The sequence below is a fragment of the Nelumbo lutea genome, chromosome 2, assembly GCF_056320005.1.
Source record: "Nelumbo lutea isolate HS-2025 chromosome 2, American lotus-T2T, whole genome shotgun sequence".
Taxonomy (NCBI): Eukaryota; Viridiplantae; Streptophyta; class Magnoliopsida; order Proteales; family Nelumbonaceae; genus Nelumbo; species Nelumbo lutea.
The window spans coordinates 98,263,622-98,269,507 of NC_142685.1; the positions used below are offsets into that span (position 1 = coordinate 98,263,622).

Sequence of the window (5,886 nt, forward strand, 5' to 3'; positions counted from 1 at the left end):
AGTTTAGGTGTAATCCCTTCGATCTCCATTCGAGAGTCAGCTACCTCAACTTTTTTATTATCATCCTTGATCTCACCAATAGTCTTTCCACTTCTCAAGGCAATGGCATTCACTTGCTCCTTTGGATTCTTCTCTGTATTGCTTGGCAGTCGTCCCTCTCTTCTTTCTAACAACAAATTCACAATTCGCCCCTTTTGGTCTTCTAAATTCTTAATAGATGCTTCTTGATTTAAGAATCTCTTTCTGTGATCTTGGAACTTTTTTTCAGCAACATTAATGAACTTAGAAATCATTTCCTCTAGATTTCCTTTCTTTTCTTGTGGGGGCAGTTGTTGTTGAAATCCCATGGGTGCTTTTTATTGGTTGTTGTTCCATGAAAATTTTGGATGACTCCTCCACCCTGGGTTGTATGTGTTAGAATAGGGGTTGAAATTTGGCCTGCCACCATGAGAAATAAAATTAGCACTTTTATGTGAAGCAAAAGGATTACCTACCAGACAATCAGAATTAATATGTCCTAATTGGCCACAAAGATCACATGGATTACAAGATGACATATTTATTGCTACAACATTAAGATTGTCTAATTTTTTATTCAAACTAGCAAGTTGAGCAGATAAAGCTGCAAAAGAATCTATATGGTGTACTCCCTTTCAATCAGTTCGGTCATTATTCCATTGGTAGCTATTCAATACCATTTCTTCTATGAGATCATAGGCTTCCTCTGGAGTTTTCCTCATGATTGTGCCACCTATAGCTGCATCAATAATGAAGCGATTAGATGGATTAATACCATTATAAAAAGTTTGAATTTGGTGCCAAACTGGTATTCTATGGTGAGGACACTTCTTAAGCATCTCTTTAAATCGTTCCCATGCCTCATACAAAGATTCCCTCTCTAGTTGAACAAAAGTAGTGATATCATTAATCAATTTTGTTGTTTTAGAGGGAGGAAAATACTTAACCAAAAATTTTTGAGTCAAATCATTCCAAGTAGTGATACTTCTTGCAGGGAGTGAGTTAAGCCAATCCTTACCTCTATCGCGTAATGAGAATGAAAAGAGCCTAAGCCTAATAGCATCATTGCTAATTCCATTGTTCTTGAATGTGTCGCATATTTCTAGGAAGTTAACAAGATGTGCATTAGGATCATCACTCGGAAACCCACTAAACTGAATACTCATTTGGATCATTTGGATGATCGCATGCTTGATCTCAAAATTATTGGCTTGGATTGTTGGCTTGCAAATGCTAGAACTAGCACCATCCATTGTTGGACAAGCATAGTTCTCCCTTTCTTTACTTTTGTTGACTCTTTGTAGTTTGCGAAGTGTTCTCTCTATGTCAGGATCGAATTCTGCTAGTTCTTCTCCTCTAGTGCGTGCCATACACTAAGCAAGAATTCAAATAAATAATGATAAAAGAAAAAAATAAAAATCCAAATTAACCAAGGTTAACAAGTTCTAATATTATTTTAGGATTAAATCCTTGGCAACAGCGCCAAAAACTTGATAGCTATAATTATATAACCCTAGCAAGTGCACTAGTTATCAAGTAGTATAAAGATATCGTTCCCACGAGGATTTAACGAAATAAGTATTAGAACTATAGTCTTCCTTAATTATTTGGACAACTGAATTTCAGATCTAACAATAAGAACTGCTGAAAATTAAGAATAGAAAAAATGAACAAAAAAAAGGGCAATCAATGACAAAACTTGCAACGATCTAATTGGAAGCGCTAGGGCTATTGGTCCACCTAACCCTTCCAATGGATATCAATTTATTAGATTAACCAAGATAATTTATTATTTTCATAAGCTGAAGTTTTTCCAAATTTATTTAATATTCCCTCTCAGGATATATCAAATCTACCTCTCTCAAGTAATCCTTCGATCTCTCGACTAGAGTTCTCGTGATAGAAATGCATTAAGTTCTATGAAAAATTTATATCATTAGATGAATCATGTATATATATCTCTATATACCATTCAATTCACACTATGAATTATTCAGTCGATTATGTGAATTCCTCTCTCGATTCATTCACATAAACCAAATCAATTAAGAAGTGGCTAAGCTCTTAATCGCATTATGCATAATAACTCATAGACAATATGAAAATAACAATCTTGGATAAATTGGTCAATTCATTGTTGTGGTCAGGCTTCCCACAGCCCTAACTACAAATAAATTAATTCATGATAAAGGAAATAAAACAAACAAGGGGTAAGAAAGAACTCATGATGTTGCCCTTGAAGCTGAGATCTTGTCTTCTCCTTGTCGCCACCTCCTTCTTGAAGCCTTCTTGCCTTGCTGATCTCCTTCTTGAAGCTTTCTTGATTGTCTTCTTGATTGCTTCAGAGAGAGCTTGAATGCTTGATGCCAAAAGCTAGTCCACCCCCCCCCCATTATATAGCTTTAGGAGGAGGGGCTGTTTCCAACTCCTCTTAGGAGTTCTTTCTTAAAAATAGAAAGTCCTAATTAGATCTAATCATATCCTATCCTATCTAGTAATCTCAATCTTTTATCTTTCTAGAATTATAATTGAAATTTAAATCTGATAGGACTTTTTATTCTCGAATTCGAGTTGGGCTTCTTTAATAAATTGGGCTGCTATAAGGCTTTTATGTGAATTGGGCTTCAGTTGTGAACTAGGCTTTACTACGAATTTGCTTCGACTTCTGGCCCAATTTTGAACTCGATGCAGACCGAATCTGTCAAAACCCAAAACATGAAAGTTTTGGAGTTCTCCCTTATCTTTCCGGTGCATATTGAATCATCCCAATCAGAGTCGGATGTGAGAGTTATGCCCAGATTACTGAATGGTGCCAAAACTATGCAAAATCATCCGATTAGCCTTGTTTCCCTCCTGTCACATTATTGCTTGCCCTGAATCAAAATACAAGAGTAATGAGTCCAATTAAGTGTTAATTAAGTGTAAAAAAATGAATATTTAGGGATAAAAATATGATAATTTTTATTCGCATCAGTACGGGTACCTAGACATACTAACAGAGTGATAAGACTCACTAGGTAAAGTTGAACCAAAAAGTTGGTGTGAATGGAAGGAGAGCTCGAGCAGCTAGACGAAGATGCGACCTCAGAATCTGAAAGCAAGGCAAGTTAGCGTAAAGGAAATGAGGCCTGGGGCCCTCCTATTTGTAGCCATTGTGCCCTCAAATCGATGGTTTAGATTAAGGTAGATCTAATGGTTCGCAATCAAGCTGACCGCACGTCTTCCGAAACCGAAATGTGACTGGCTGCACATCTTCCATGATTAAGGTAATGCCGGCTGCACGACTTTCGGAATTGAGAGCCATTTTGGTGCATTCCTTGGCATTCAAAAAGTCCAGAAATCTCCTAACTTTCTTGTGTGTATTTAATGCAATCACTCAATCAAGTTTGAATTTTGGGTCAAATCCACCCGTTGCACTCCATGAACTCCTCATGCTAGAGTAGAATCCTTAGCTCGAGGAGTGGGGGGCAATTGATGGAGGGTCATTTGATCCAACCTCCTGAGAAGGTGACACATGGACATGACTCAACACAAGCGATAGCTTAGCATAATAGCCTGGCTGCGACCAAGTAACGAGCTCGCAGGACAGCTCGCTACATTATAGCTCGCCATGGGATGAGCTCGCTACAACGCGAGCTCAAGGACCCCCGATATACTAAAAAGAAATACTCCAAGACAAGTCTATCCCACCTCACGAGCTAGGATAACCAGCTTGCTCCAATACTTAGGTAGGAGAATTGCCCCAAAGGCAACCTCAAGCGGAATCACATCGAAGTACCTCTAGGAGCTCGCTACAAGGTAGCTTGTAACGGGATAGCTCGCTACTAAGTGACATGACATTTTCAGGAAGCTTCTATCTGACAAGACTGTACCCGTTAAACTGCATCATGTCTTTTGACTAATGACGCAATCCCTGCCAGCCCGACAGACTGCACCCACGTCTCTCGACAGGTAGTGGCATGTCTGTCTTTTCTGGAACGTGTCACTCATCCGATTGGGTAGTACTCTACAACGGTTACCTATGCATCTCTAGAAAATAACGGCTGTGATAGAGGTCCGATGGCGGTTACGCCTGATTTGACAAGAATGCCCATATTTAAGAGCCCCGTGATCGAAGGGGAAAAGGTATCTTGTATCTTGAGTTAATCTTGAACTTTCATTGATCTAGCGCTACCTGCACTCTTAGCTCTTTTTGCATTCCTTACTACTCTCTCAAGCGTTCTAACTTAAGCATCAGAGTATTCCCACCTGGCAAGTCCCCCGGGAATCCTTCACCATCTTCTTCTCAGGTACTGTCCGTCGCCAGCTAGGAACCAATCGACTGCCAACTAGGAGTGCTCGGATTGCGCTGCATCAATACCTATACTAAATGTGCACCTGTAGTAATTTTAAATTACAATAACAATTGTTATAATTACTACCACTACTAGCTACTACTACTACTACTACTACTAGCTACTACTACTACTACTACGACTACTACTACTACTACTACTACAACTTTTTTATCTTTGTGTTCTATCTTTTTCTAAATATTTATTATTCAATTATGACATCACGAATTTCTTTGAAAACTTTAATCATTGATCCATCATTTAAATATGAAAATAGCTTTCCTATTGGATCAGTCTTAAATTATATATTTCATCTACATTATATACATAAATTTTTACTTATCACACTGAATTTTTGCTTGACAAAATTAATATTAATTTTTATATATTCTTTTGATTACTTGTACTTTTTTATTATTTAAAAAAGATTTATTATTTAAATATTATATCATTGATTAATCCATTTGACACAAACCACTAACTCATGACCCAAAAAGAAAAATAGTTTGATTTCTAGCTTGACATTAAATTTTGTATTACATTTCCATTATTGATAAAATTATATCTTATGTATAATATTTATTTTTATGATTCTTTGTATTTTCTATTTTTTAAAATTTTATTATTTGACTATGACATCATTTCATTTCTATGTTGATTTTAATTTTGGTATTCCATTTTCATCATTTACAAAAATACTTCTTACATTTCATACTTATTTTTGTTTAGTATAATGAATGTACAATATTAATGGCATGCCCAATTCTTTTTATATGTTTTGTATTAAATATTTTATTTATTTATTTAAATTTTTATTATTTAATTTTGGCATTATTTGTCAACGGCTTTGACCCCAAATGGCTGAATTGCTTTCCCATCACTAAGATGGAAGAAAATGGTTTTGTTTTCAAATTATTTTTCAAAATATTTATTTTTGTATTATTAAAATTAATATGAAGGATTTAATTAGTAGAATTTAATGGTGAGAAAAATAGATCTTAAATATAGGATTAAATAAGAGAATATACCTTAGATATGATATTTAATGAGAGAAAATAGGAAAATAGTTTTACTTCCAATTGGTTTTAAATTTTACATTTCATTTCCATCATTAAAAAAACTATTTCTTATTTATAACCAATGTTTTTAACTTGTTGTTAACCTGTCCGATTGAACCGTTTGAATTATCACTCGACCTTGATTCTAGGTTTGTTTCTATTGAAACTCCCCCTTTTGGTTAAAAACCGTCTAACTTGGGTGGTTTAACCATTGACCTGTTTGACCCAGTAACCAAGTTACATGCTGCACACTTAATTATGTTTAAGCTTTTGAAAGCCATAACTTTGCACTCCAATGTCTGATTAGGGTTATCTTTTTTTTTATTTTGAGTAACATTTCAAGATCTATACATCCCAAATGCATTATGCACCTTGCCTTGCTATTTTTGTGAAAAAACCCTTTTTGTCCCCAAATTACAAATTTTAATATTTTTATAAATAAAAATTCAAAATAGAATTGAAAACATAAATAAATA

General features: G+C 35.2%; 1 non-coding gene across 1 annotated transcript; it reads left to right on the plus strand.

The window, feature by feature from the left end:
- Positions 1-828: 828 nt before the first annotated feature.
- LOC148872242 (small nucleolar RNA R71) lies at positions 829-935 on the plus strand. Its single transcript, XR_016108549.1, has one exon. It is a non-coding gene; the product is annotated as a small nucleolar RNA R71 (small nucleolar RNA).
- Positions 936-5,886: the final 4,951 nt, after the last annotated feature.